We start from the raw sequence: 14,588 nt of genomic DNA, 5'->3' as shown, positions 1-14,588 counted from the left end.
AGAAGCTGTGTCCCAGAATTCATAGCGCAGCCCAGCTCAGTTTCCAGCAATGGCGGCAGCTAGTTAGTTTATTATTCTTTCTGGGTCACAAAATAAACGTTTAACATATTTTCAGGCGAGAATGTAGCTGTGTAAACCTCAAATATCTGCTCAGTTTATCAAGACATCACATATTTGCAAAAGCGCTCCGACGTTTTCGGAGACGTCTGTTACCCACCAGCTCGATAGCTAGCCGGGGGCTAGGCTCACTAGAGCCCGTGAGAACACCGGACTCCCGCCAAATCGTTTTCAAACCCACCACCGTCTTTCGCTACTCAGGTTAAACATGATATATAAGTCACTTAGATAACTTAAAAATGTTATTGTTTGGCTTTTTTCAGTGTTTTATTTGTTCCTGAGTAAATCGGTTTGGCTGAGATTAAAGTTAAAGTTTTCACACAGCTGAATAAACGTCAAGCAGACAGCTGATTATCAGAAGTGTGAGATGCTCGAGAATATACTCCAGTGTCCCGTTGTATTTTAGATAGCAAGGAGCAGACGCCTGAGTTTAATAAAGTCCACCGACACAATCTGCAAATTTCATTTAAATTCAATAAACTATCATCTTGTCTTTTATTTTTAGTTAGCACCTTAAACACTTCAAGCTGTAAGCTAATGATATAAAAGCAGATGCATGCTGGTACAATAAGCTGTACATTTTACGTCCAATGGATGATGATCTGATTAGTCGACTAATCGCAAAAATAATCGGTGACTAGTTGACTATCAAAATAATCGTTTGTGGCAGCCCTATTTGAGAGTGTTAATGAAACGTGGAGGATGTCCGAAGGAGGTGGACTATGATGTTCACAGATGACATAGTGAGTTAGAGCCTAGAGGGATTGAGGTATGCACGGGAGAAAAGAGTCTCCAGCAGAAGTTAGCAGGAGCAAGAGTGAATAAGAGAGGCATAAGCGAAGATGCAATGAGTAGATGAACTGATGGTGGATGATGGAGTTTAAATACCTTGGGTTAATCATCTGAGACACGAAGAAGAGAGTGCAGGCAGGGTGGAGATGAGTGTCAGGGGTGATTTGTGATAGAAGGATAGCAGCAAGAGTTAAGGGGAAGGTTCATAAGATGATACAAGAATTGAAGAAATTTGCGATTTGGAGAGAAAGTTAAAGAGGTGAGGCTGAGATGGTCTGGACATGTGAAGAGGAGGATTACTGGAAATACTCTGAATTGATCTCCACTGAGGTGAAGGAGGACATGCAGAGGAGAATGATAAGGAGGGGATGAGAGGGGGGCAGATGATCCCCTATGGAGAGCATTCAAAGAAGAAGAGGAAGAAAAAGTTATTTCTTCCAAGAAGACTTTAAATTTGCCTGTAAATCATTTTATTAACTTTATTTCATCTTAGTAAACTCTAGTGACAAGCACAACACAGCAATGCACTGATAATAGACCCCCCCCCCCCCCCCCCCCCCTTCTGCCTTGATGTTAGAGGTCTGAGCTGAGAGAGAGAGCGAGAGCGATTCCCACTTGAAATCAGATCAGTTACACTGTAATGAAGGCTAATTCTCTTACCTTCACCATGGTTAAAATGTACCAAAGCTCCCATGAGAAACCTCTAGCAAAAGGATAGCAAGATATAGCCTAATGTTAATCAGCCAACCAAAATTAAATCAGGATTATAGAAAGCTGTATAGCTTACACAGTAATATTTAACTGAAGTATTTGGAGAAGTGCCCAGATATGAGCAATCATGTCTACACCCACTGCTCAGAAGTGACATTAAGCCCACAGAAGAATTTGCTAATAGGGCTGCGTGGAAGAGCTCCGACTCAGTGAAAAGCAGCTGGCAAAGACCAAGAAGTCAAGACAACTCATGTAACCGTGACCACATTTAATCAGCAGCAGGCTCTTACACAAAGACAATAAGCAGTTCATTAGAGTCACTGCTGAGCTGGTGGTTTGAAAAGCAAAACAGTCACACACCCAGGCAACACAAAGTCAACACAAAGGCACTCCTGTTTGTCGGTGCTGTGCACATGCTTTGACAGCTTTTTATTCTATGTGCCACAGATAGCAGTAAACCGTCTAAAATTTGTGGGATTTGTCTGCTGAATTCTGAATGGTTGCATTAAAGTCTTTGTTGCTGATGACCCTTCACCTTTCCTTTCCTAGCTCCACTTTGGGAAAACTCAAAAAGGCCCGAGGAGCTTTGGAGCCTTTGCTGCAGCTTTTGGAATTTTCAGTATGTGCAGCCTGTCTATGTACAGTATGCATGTGTGTGCGTTATGTGTGCCAGGCTGTATTGATTTGTATGGTGCTGCTAGCCAGACGTGCCTCCCCGAACGGACAGAAGACAAAGGAACGAGACAGAATGGCCACTCATACTGTACAAGCCTGGCTGCTGGGCACATTTCACGCCTCCGTCACCATGGAAACCCAGCACTGGTTCAGCCTGGAGGGCGACAACAAACCTCACAGTGGAGGAGCGAGTTCGTTTGCACCCTGGCAGAAGGGTAGGTAGACAAAAAGAGCCCCTTTCCCTTCTGATATTACAACAAAAAAAAGCAGGAGAAAAAAGCCTCCCACAGTATTTCTGCAGCTGACAGCTCTCTCTCACATGGAAGCAGTGTGAAGGTCCAACTAAAACAAGCATGAATAGTCAGGATCAGAAGATTATTTGGCTCTCTGTGTGTTTGCTTTTAATGAGAGATGCCATTCACACCTTTCAATTGCTATTCATTTCTGCTATCGCTCACATCTCCTCTGCACAATGTGCCGTCTTTGTGCACTGAATTAGACCTATTGTATGTGCAAACTTTCAGCTGCCCGTATCGTGATCCCTCATCACTTTGCCTTTATGCATGCAGAGAAATTTATTTCAGCTCTTTTATTGCAGCACAAGCACGCATTACCATTACCTGCCCTTCTTTTACACAACCAAATGGAATAAATGATTATTTAGCAGCGCCATAAATGTGTTAACACACTGCTGACACATGGACAAACGTGAGCTCTTGATTGGAAACACTTTTCCAGCAACCAAAACAACTCGGAACGTTTTCGGTTCCCATTCAGATATCTTAATGTCGCTTCTTAAATTTTGACAATATTGAATTTATCTTTTTTAACCTGTACATGGTGCCAGCATTTAAAGCCAGAGCCACGTTGCTGTTTAGAATAGTAGTTTAGTGGGGAAGCTGCTCGAGAACTTGTTTTTGTGAGATGCCCGTGCAGGGCAGGCACCCAGGTCTGCTGTAGCGCCAGATGGTGGTTCATTAGTTCTTGTGTGTTGTGTGTTTGGTGTGAAGCGTAGGAGGAGCAGGGCGGATGTTTGTTCCCGTCAACAGCCAGACTTAAAGTCTGGCTTTATCCCTATATAATTCTTCCCATTCCTCAGAGTGCCAGAGCGTCTGGCAAGCAAAGTGTTACTAGAGTGAAGTGTGATGGGAGGACACGTCGCTTTCCATTTTGTGCTTTCTGCACATCACATAACAGGGAATGTAGGTGCTAAATTTAGCACTATATGTGTTTAAGTCTTTATATGCAAAGAGGGAGGAGAAATTCCAATTTAATGCATCTACTACAGACTACAACTTCAGCACACACACCCGATCAGTTATATTTCAATATACAGTAGCTAATATTCAAATCTACAAAACAGAAAGCTACAGACCAACATTAACAACATTGTTGTTCATTGCTATATGTTGCAGGGGCGCTTCCAGGATTTCTTTTTAATGTGGTGGCACACGAGAGAGACGGGGAAACCAGTTGGGGCACATGGGAAATTAAAAAAAACTAGCAAATTATTATAGCTGCAATAGTTATAATGACTTTAATTGTGGAAAGACCTCTTACCTTCACAAATGTGCATTAAGAGATCTGGCTGCCCCAGAACAATATGGCGACCATACCGAAGCACACAATTCAGCAACGAGTTACAACCGAGCAGTATATGCTGCACATACACTTTGATATAAGGCTACTTGTGCAAAATACAGGAGTTAGGGAATCCTATGTAGCAGCATGAGATCAAGTGGTGCAAGCAGTGCTTTGGTGTCTTTTCCTGCACATCTCAATTTTTGCAACCTTGCACATTTGGCCTTTGCGAGTACAAATGGATGCAGCTATGTGATGACATCACTGTAACCGTGCAAAGCAACAAATACAGCAGGTTTGACTTAAACAACATTTCACATTCACACCTATGGCCAGTTTAGACTCAAAGGTTAACCCAACTCCAAACACAGGAAGAACACGCAAACTCACAAAGGCCCCAGGCAACAGGTGAACTCAAACCCTGGACCTTTTTGTTGTGAGGCAACACTAGTAACCACTGTTCCACCGCTCAGCGACACAAAGCGCTACATACTGTGATGCACTGAGGAAGACGGAAATGTTTGCTGCAAGCAAGGGAAACCAGAGGCTTTTCAGTGACTGGTTTCAGTAACTGTGATTTATTCATCAGAAAATGCGTGTGTGTGTGTGTGTGTGTGTGTGTGTGTGTGTGTGTGTGTGTGTGTGTGTGTGTGTGTGTGTGTGTGTGTGTGTGTGTGTTGAAACAGCAATAACAAGGGACAGCACAACCAACAGCAGAAGCAGAAGCAGTCTGATGAAGCACAGTTCCGATTTTCAGACTTTAAAAAAAGCAGTGAGTCACGGTTTTAATTGGAAACACACGGGAATTGTTGCAGCATGAGATTGTGAGTCTGTTGAGGTTAAAGCTCTCACATGTGGAACTATTTTCCTCACATCAGTTCTCTGAAAGCTTGTGTGGAAATGCAAGGCAATGAACACGACTATTATGAACAACGGCGTGCCCCCGAAGATTAAGAGAAAGAACAGGATCCTCTGATTTCAGCTGCAGAAGAAGGTGAAATAAGATACAACATATCCTGGCCCTTTAAAGTTGTTTTCCCTGATTCAACAAGTGAACACGGAAAGCATGACTGCCTACAGCAATGCCCCCGACGGGAAAATGTTTACAAAAACGTGGGAATAAATTGTGGTGACAGAGTGTTCCTGGAAGCTGAATCCTAACCAGATCCACCTTTGCTGAGAGAAGCCGGCATAAAAATGAAGCAAATCACAGAGTCGGTCACTACAGGAGGAGGGATTTTTTTCATCTGTTCCCTAAAGGGGGTAAAACCAAATTGAAAGGACCCATGAGATTCATGTTTGGGCTGCTTATTCACTGCCTGTATTTACAGAGAATACTGATGGGTAGATTGCTGATGACATGATGAGTAATTCACACATTTCTGGCTGTCAGCCCAAGTGAATCACTTCACATTCAGCAAAAGTTCCCCAAAGTGGATAAAATATCCAAATTCAAAAATAAAAGAAAATTTTAAAAAAAACACAACTTACATTCAATTTTCAATTCAATTCAATTTTATTTATTTGGCGCCAAATCACAACATAAGTCGCCTCAAGGCGCTTCATAGATACAGAGAAAAACCCAACAATCATATGACCCCCTATGAGCAAGCATTTTGGCAACAGTGGGAAGGAAAAACTCCCTTTTAACAGGAAGAAACCTCCGGCAGAACCAGGCTCAGGGAGGGGCGGCCATCTGCTGCGACCGGTTGGGGTGAGAGCAATCCACAGTTAAGGCATCAGGGTCCCAGTGAACTTTAATAGTACTAATAATATAATTTTGGCTTCTTGCCACACTGGCCTGCCATGTATCAGGCGTTACCCTCGGTAACTAAACTGCATTGTGGGTGGTGCGATAGAAACCCGACCTCGCTCCTTGCAGATGTTGCTGTTGTTTGAGTTCTTCCAGCTGCTGGCAGACACACAAGCTGCCACACGGCTCTGCGCTTGCACTTAATGTTATTCTTTCTCTTCTACCGCTGCCTATTTGCATTGTCACATGGTGTGCAGATAGCGGCTGATGATTAGAGACTGCATGAGAAAGGGCACAATTACAGTAACCACGAGCTGGAGAAAAGCAGGTGATAAAAGAAAAAAAAAAAACAACTCCATTTGAGAGTGCCCAATATTCTGGTGCAGATTTCTATGGCGAGGTACCTTTTTGCAGAGAAGTGGAAGGGAGGCAGATTTGTACCTTTTTTTATAAGCTGAGAATTAGAGGGGAAAAAAGAGGAACAAAAAAACCTGTGTCTCCATCCCAACTCCTCTCAGTCCCATTCTTCTCTGATCCTTGCATCATCTGAAAAGGCTCCCTGCTTCAAATCTTTGTATAAAAGGTTTGACTAACAGCCAGTAAACTTCAAAGGCTCAGGTTTTGTGATTTTGTTTCTGTACCTAGTGGGAAAAAAAGGACTAGCAGAGTTGCTACCAGCCAATTCAGCTGATTATCAGGGATTTTTCAGTCTTTTTTTGCTTTGTCTTGATAACATGTGCTATATTTAGATACAGTTAGATACAATTGTGCTGTTTGTGCTAATGTAGTCAAAGAACCCCTGATTTTAAGCTGGGTCAGACCATCAGCGATGTGTCCTGGGGTCATCGTGTCTTTTGAACATCATACCAGTCAAACCAGCTGCAGTTAAGACTCAGGCTTCTGGCCCAGAAGCTGCTACCCACAAATCCGCCCTCTTAATCCACAGTCACCTTGAGGCATTCTCTTAGTATTCTGTGTAATTCTGGATGGGTCTCTTCTGTCAGTTGCAGCATAGCCTCTGCAGAAAAACTCCCCTAACTCTTTAAGTGACCTCTACCAGCTCCAGACTCTCGCAGTACAAAATTAGATTTGCTGAAATGTCTCCCCGCTGTCTCCTCTGGGTCATGCAACCATATGTGTTCACCAGGTGTGCTCGGGTATGCCACCTTTCCATAGGCTGTCGATTTAGCAATTCTTGAACGAGGAAATCTACCAGTCGGTTTGCTGTAGTGGTGAAGATGATACTTACATGCTGAGAAATGCTGATCCTGAACCAGCTGAGTCATCAGAATCCTGCTCTTTTACACTCCACATACCTTCTACAGAACAGGACCCAGATACTGTTGCAAAGCAAGCCAAAGACCTTGGGGCAAAGCTAGTACACGTTGCAGGTTGTTTAGGCTTGTGTCTGTTTCTGAGCTGGAGCAAACATTTCGTCATAAAATCGTGCGGCCTACTTCCTTCAGGAATAGCTCCCTTAGAATGCTTTTAGCTGACTTGTTGGACGTATCACTGACTTGGGTGGGCCCAAATCTTAGCACGATTATGTTCCAGGTCCATTGAGAAGCACGGATACCTGCAGGTTACACAACAACCCATCTTAAAGACATCAACGCACTTTATCTAAAAGCAGAAATGTCAGCTTGATAGTGGTTCAGGTTAAATAAAAACACACCTTGAAACACTGCATGGAAATCATAACTGTACTAGCATAAATCTACACAACATTCACATTGTATAAATCAGCATAATCCGTATTTATGGAAACAGTCCAAGACAGAGAAGCTGAATATAGGTGGGTGTTAAATGCATTTACTGTACAACTAAATAACTGAGAGAGAAGCGAGGATGTGTCGGACCTCAGGGACCCGACAGGCTGAAAGCTGACTGGCTCGTCTTTGACGTATAGATCACCAGAGCTTTGCACTTTTGTTATTACGCGCATAAATTACAGCGGCAGTATGATGAGCACTTGTCAGGTGTTATGTGGCGCAGGGGAACAAAGACAAATATGTTGTGAGTAAGTAAATAAATAACAGACAACAGCACTTTTGAGAATTGGAGCGGTGTGAGTTTGTTTACCGGAGATTAAAGGTCATTCATCTTGAGATTGCTTTGTTATGCAAATGCATTCAAGCTTTTTTTTCTTTTCTTCTTCATGTTGCATATAATTGACTGAAAAAGCAATCAATACAAAATAATGACCCGTCTGAGGGCGGGCTTAATATCCTATTGACAGACGTGTGTGTTAAGGTGGAGAATACTTTGCAGGAGTTGTCTTGTTGTGCAAATTAGTGGCTTGATGTTAAATAAGTGACGTCACATCTCAATCTTTAATTCATATTTTTACTTTATAAAGTCTGTGCAACACCTCTGCTGTTTGGTAGTTTTAAAGGATGGATGAGGAGATGCTCAGCAGCAGAACATAAGTTTGTACTTTAAAATGTTTTGATTAGACACCTAAAGGATAAGTCTAAGACTGCGTGCTTTATTAATAGAAAATTCAGCTGAGTAATCCAAGTCAAACTGATCCCTCATTACAAAGGAGTCTGATAGTGGAGCTTTGTACCCGCATCACAAACTGAGCTGTCACCGAGAGAGGAAGAGGAACATTAATTTGTACTTATTGAACCGGTTAATGAACTATTCAGGAAAAGACCAATATTCTGTGTTTGCTTCATCGCTCCTGGTGAACATAAAGTCCTGCTATTAGGCAGACTAATTAAAATTACAAATCAGAAATCCTCCAGTTTTATATTTTAGCTTAGCAGATGAGCATTTATTGCATTTGTTGACAAGCTGAATAAAGATGCATAAATGTCACCATCTGGCATTTGAAGCAGGAGAGTAATCCCCGATCAGCTTTACTGTGAGAATGTCAGAGGAAATTAAAGTAAGACATAAGATGAGAAGGTTGATATAAATACTGATCCAAGAACTTTTTATGCAATGAAGTTGTGAGAGCAGAGGTCTGGAAGCCTGGCTTTATGGATGGCAGCGTCTCTTCATCCTGTGTTGTTACTGTTTCACCCTGACATGACAAAATATCTGCAAAACTAGTGTTTAGCACATATTAGAAAATTGGAATATTCCACTTGCTATCAGCATCTTTTCCGCATTACTTTCTTTACAGAATCCAAACTATAGACGTGGTTGTCAAAGGAGCTTGCAAAGAAAAGCGTCTGGACTTCTTTAAGTTGCTTGAAGACGTTTCACCTCTCATCCGAGAAGCTTCTTCAGTTCTAAGGTCAAATGGTGGAGAGTCCCAGATTTTTATAGATGTGGTTATTAAACAAGTTCACATGGAGGTAAGGTGGGGAAAAAAATGTGTGCACAAAAGCACACCTCAACAAGAGAAGCCTCCCCCAGCAGGATTTGTAACGTATCAGAAGCTGATCGGGAGCACCTTGAGGACACTTGGATTGTTAAGCCCCAGGTCCCAATCAACAGGCTGGAAATCCCATTCCACGGCCATCAAGATCAAAGGATCTGCAGCTTATTTAAAGTCAAAAACAAATGACTTCAAACTATGAATGTTTGTAAACTGAAACAGGCTCTCAACAGCCCCATGCATGCAGATAATGACAGGTCTGCCCTAATTAGCCGCACATGGACCCAGCGTGCACTTTATTTTACAGAGTGATGAGACCGTGCCAACATGCACTCTGGCATCACTCTCTCCTGAACTCGCTGCGCCGACGAGGAAAAGCTGAAATCCATTTTGTGTTTGACCTTCACCGTGTCCGCATCTCCTCCTTTCACACCGAGGATCGATTGCTTCTCCAGTTAAGCTTTTACTGCTGATGATGGGTCAGTGGGGGTTGTTTGTTATTCAGCGCTATACGCCCCCACTCTTAACACCTACCATTCACCCTCCAGACATCAATATTCCCATGACCCTTTATAACAACCCTTCTAACTCGGCCGCACAGGCCCAGGTGCACTAATGCAACTTTGCATGATCAATATCTAAGATTTTTTTTTTTTTTTTAAAGGAAAAAAGTCAGCCTAGAGATCTGGTCCTGAACTTCTCCCAGCCGCTCACCAACCTACCCCACGCCTTCAATACCTGCTCACAGTCGGGGGCTGTTTGCGATTGAAGCAGCCGATTGAGAATCGATAGCAGAGCTCACTGTTGCTGCAAGACTGAAGAGGACAGCGGACAAGGACAAATGAAGATAATTTAGGAGCGCTGTCTTATCTGTTTGCTCCTGTCTCTTTATCTAATTTGGCAGTGAAACAGCACATGCAGCGAACACAAGGCAAGGGCCTTCCCTTTTTTATTTTCGCACATTCAAGCACGAGAGGTTTGTTCAGGTTGTGCCGCTCCCCCGTCTGTGTCATCCAAGATTTCAAGCTATTCTAACAGAATTGACTTTTTGTAGATTTTCTCTGACTTCTATTTATCCTTTCTCATTCCTATAGCAGGCAAACGGGCAGATGAGAAGCTTCTAAGACGTTCCCCTTCACTAGGTTCAGCTAAGAGGGTGGTCACCTTTGACTTGACTGACAGATAGTGAGGCCCCATGGGGACCTGGGGGAGCCAGACTGGGGGGAGAGCAAGATGACTGCCCGCTGGTTTGGAGGAGCTTTCCTTTTTACTCCCCTCACTTCTCCTTTCTTTTGTGTTGTGTGAGATGCAGCTCCCTGGTGAGTGAGAGGGAATTTCAAAGCGCCCGTGAAGGAGAGATGAGCTTCACAGATAAGCAGTCCAGGTGAGAGAGAGCTAATCCTGTTGTTACGCCTCGCAGGCACACAACACAAGTGAGATTTGGTAACTGTTTGGCAAGACCAACGGCGAACCTTTGTCAGTTTTTCCCCTCTCTTTCACCATCCGCAGCGCTTCAGACCCGAGTGGTGGTCGATACTGTGTACAAAACTTACGGTTATAACTGGGAAAAAATTGGCTTTAAAATGTTGAGCCGAGAATTACACAAGCATTATGAATAATGCAGCAAGAGGAATTGTGATATTTCTGAACTATTCCACACAATGCTGGAGGAGATTTTAAAAAAAAAAAACATAAGCCTGATAGCTGATAGCTAAAGCTGATATTTGATATTCTGCAGGCAGTTACTCCACACTGACCTACGCTCGCAGTCGATAAAGCCCCACTCCCCCCCTCGCTCCCTGCGCTCTCTGCCAGCTGTGCTCTGGGCATACTGAACCTTATTCTGGGTAACATGATCACCACCAGGGTGGCACTCACAGCAAGGAAGCATCTGCTGTGGGAATGTGGAAGCAGGACAACTGTGTCCCAGTCACATGTTATTATGTGTGATGAGCAGCAAAACTGTGTAGCGCATGACCGCCGCTGCTGAATGGCAGAGGAACGCCAGCATTTCTTCCTTTAACTGCTGACACAGTCACATTTTGAGAAATCAATGTGGTTTGCATGACTGCTTGTCAGCATATTTTTCAAGGCTAATGAAATTCCAACATGTCACTGCATCACAGGACTAGTCCTGCGCATGGATTGCCACAGCTTGTTTTCACTCTGCTGCCGATCCGGCCTCTGTCCACCAACATCGCTCGACGCCAAAGTCATTGGGCACCGCTCCTTAGTTGTTGGTCAAAGTCCACAAAAAGCCCCGGACTCCTCCTCTATCTGAAACGGGCAACACTTTAGCTTTGTGCCAGTGTGAGCTCCCATCTGCTGTCCTGGCATTGCACGCGCACGTGTAGATTAACTACCTCATCTCGCTGCATGCTGATCCCGGCCAAACCCGGAGCTCGCCTAAAACACGCCCATATGACCATCCAGGTATCTCTGGTGTGGCGTGGCCCGACGGAGGTGAGAGGTCAGACAGAGATCAAGAGCCTCCCAGGAGAGTCACAATAGAGTGTGTTGTAATCTAAGCTCCGGGTTCATTCATAAAGCCTTCAGACTTACATGGCTTGCCTTTTTAAACACTTTTTATTGCTTTGTAACCTGAGACACAAACTTCAAACACACTAACAACAACTAGCTCCAGTTCCTTCACAGGTAAATGCAGTTAGAGAGGTGAAAGAAATGTATCCAGCCAAAAATCTGGCCTGAACAACTCTACCCACAATTCAGTGCAGCAGCATACCCCCCAATCCCCTGGAGGACATGATGTATTGGGCCACACTCCAGCAGCTGGGCTGGAGGTTTATGCAGGAAGTCGCAAACAAATTTAATTGTTTTGGGGTTTTTTTTGCTCAGCACCCAAAAAGGCTTATGATTAATTATTCAGCGAGTCTTTCAGCGTCCCTGCAGTGAAAGCAACATCTGTCATTTATTTAAAGCACACCAACTCACTGGGAATCAAGTCACAAACACATTATGGTTTCATGTTTCCATTGGAGAGTCTTAGCGCACCTGCTGTTTACAAAATAGAGCATGAAAAAGTCTCATAGTAAAGGTTGTCATCCTTGGTTTTTTTAGCTTGCAGGAGCTTAACGAACGTACCGCAACAAATTAGCTCTTTGTCTCTTGTTCAAACCTGGAGAACAGGTTTTTGTGACTGAGTCTACATGCAGTAGCCTCTTCCCACTAGGTGCACAAAAGATTTTTTCTTATCTAGGGTCTGTTAGTTTAAATGTTTTAATCATTGCTTATGACAAATTTTAAGAACTTCAGTTAAAAATATCTGACTCTCAGGACTTTTGTTCCTTGTTATTCTGGCTCTAACAAATGCTGTTCAGTTAAATATTGAGATGACCCTGTAAGAATACATGATGTAATTATATAAAGAGTGTAAGGTCATACTCAGTTACCCCTTTATGTTGTGTATAGGAACCCACATTTTTTACAGTTTTAGGACTAAGGGTCCCTGATACCACTATAAACAGAAACAGAACGCAGTGATTTACAGATCCAATCTCTAAATACTGTCTTTTTTTTTATTGAAAATTGCACAAATACAACAGGTCAAATGTTAAAACTTTTCTTTTTCTTTTTAAATTTATTCTTTTTAATAAAAGTATTTTGAAAAAGCTGGACCAGGGCCCCTACTTCAGGAACCAGGTTCACCAAGATGAGCTTAAAATATAAACTGAGTTAATTAACTCAAAGATCTGAACAGTTTCCTGTTCCTAAAAGGGCGATTGGAGTTAGTCCAATCAGCTGCTAAATACACTCACCTTGAGTTAAGCGTGTGCATGAGTAGAGAAAGAAAGCCATCATCAATGGGGCCTGATACCATGATTCACTATGGGAACAGGTTTAAAAAATAAATACATACCTTAAATACCTTAATTTTAATCCAGTGGGCTGTGGACTATGTGGCCACTCTCATGTCATCATAGATCAAATAACAGTTTGATATTAAATGCTTAATTATTTTAAACAGTCTTTAAAACAAGAGTATCCCAAAGCAAGGCTATGTTAGGATGTGCAGCTAGAAAGCAAAAAGAAGCTAAAATAAACACAAGTTATCGTAGCCACTGGTAACCTCCAGGTTGCCTCTTTAGGTCCCTGTGCAGGTGCCGGATTCTTGTCTCTCAGCAACGAGCATTTGTGTGTGCAACAAACAAACATAAACATAAATAAAAACCCAACCCAACTAGAGCTTATGAATGGGTAATGGCACAGTTATGAACTAATATTCAGGAGCTAATTTGTTCTAATCCCTTTGCAGCAGCTGCATGACGACTGCTGAAGAACAGCTACTGCAGGGATGAAGATGGCTCTCACACACAGAGGCAGACTCACTCCAAACCCCCGAAAACGGTCCAACTTATTTGTGCGTCAGCTATAAACACTTTATTCAATTTCTTTCAGCCATTTAGAAAAGAATCAAGTAAGGGGGAAACAGAAGTGACTAATCTCTCTCTCTTTCCCCCCTTTTGGTCAACAATGCCAAATTACAAAAATCAGTAAAGATCAGTCGTTATATTAAATGTGTTCAACCAAGTGAATTAAGAGAGAATTAAGATACAAAGCACAAAAGCTGCTACAATGGGTAAACTGGATTTAACATAGTGACTCATCTACACAAAAGGAGGTACGTACATCTAGCTGCACTTTTTAAAATTGTTGTTGTCGTTTTTTAAGCAACTGGTTAAATTATGCAAGTTACTTGTGGGGTTCATCAGTGCATGGGAAACAACTGAACAATCTGAGAATAAATGTTCTTAACATAAATATGTATGCTTATAGATAAATAATAATAGTAATCACAGGATTTCATCATCTACAAGAAATGATAACATGAAACGATTAAGAGAAACCTGAGAATTTCTGACACCGAGCACAATAGCCAATAGTGAATGGCCATGATGATGAGACCCAATTGTTAAGTAGAATTTTTTGCACTGACTCAGGAATATTTCACAGTTGGATCTGTTGTAAAGAACAATACAAATACAAAACATGATCCAGCCGTCAGACCAGAGCAGTCAGTGGTGTCGACCTGTCAGCCACCTCAAACATTTGGCCCATTAAGAAAGAAAAAAGTACATCAAATAAGAAGAAAGAAAAAAAAAAAAAAAGGAAACACCCTGAGCTGCTGAACCCCTTTTTCCAAGCAAGAAATACAGAAACATTTTACTTTTCAACATACAAAATGTGTCTCTTCAGTTCCTAAACTCTTACTTAGTGTTGCTGAAAAAGGTGATGCAACACAACCATTATTACTTACATGCAGCACACATGTAAATAATGATTTTCATGATCTGAACATAGATCCACGTAGAGAGCTTCGTACATAATTTAATACTATACTAAGTGTGTGTTAACACTATGACAGTCTGGGAGTCAAATTCATCCCAAGGACCATGCTATGCTCAAAGAAACTAAAAACCCAAGAGCTACATCTCAGACGCTACAGGCCTCAGTTAGCATGTTAAATCTTAAAGTTCATGACACTTTTTTTTTTTTTTTTTTTTTTTTTTTTTAAATCACCTAACAAGTACAGCTCGTTTTGAAGGTTTTTCCAAAAGACAGCTTCTCCTAACTAAAAAGGACATGACAACACAGTTTAGGTTTGCAAAA

The sequence above is a fragment of the Aulonocara sp. 'chitande type north' Nkhata Bay genome, linkage group LG13 (genome assembly GCF_057382095.1).
Source record: "Aulonocara sp. 'chitande type north' Nkhata Bay isolate Kocher_YH1m ecotype deep benthic linkage group LG13, A_spYH_male_GT1.1, whole genome shotgun sequence".
NCBI classification, from domain to species: Eukaryota; Metazoa; Chordata; class Actinopteri; order Cichliformes; family Cichlidae; genus Aulonocara; species Aulonocara sp. 'chitande type north' Nkhata Bay.
The sequence above is the reverse complement of the archived record's forward strand: the minus strand, read 5'-3'. Positions refer to the sequence as shown.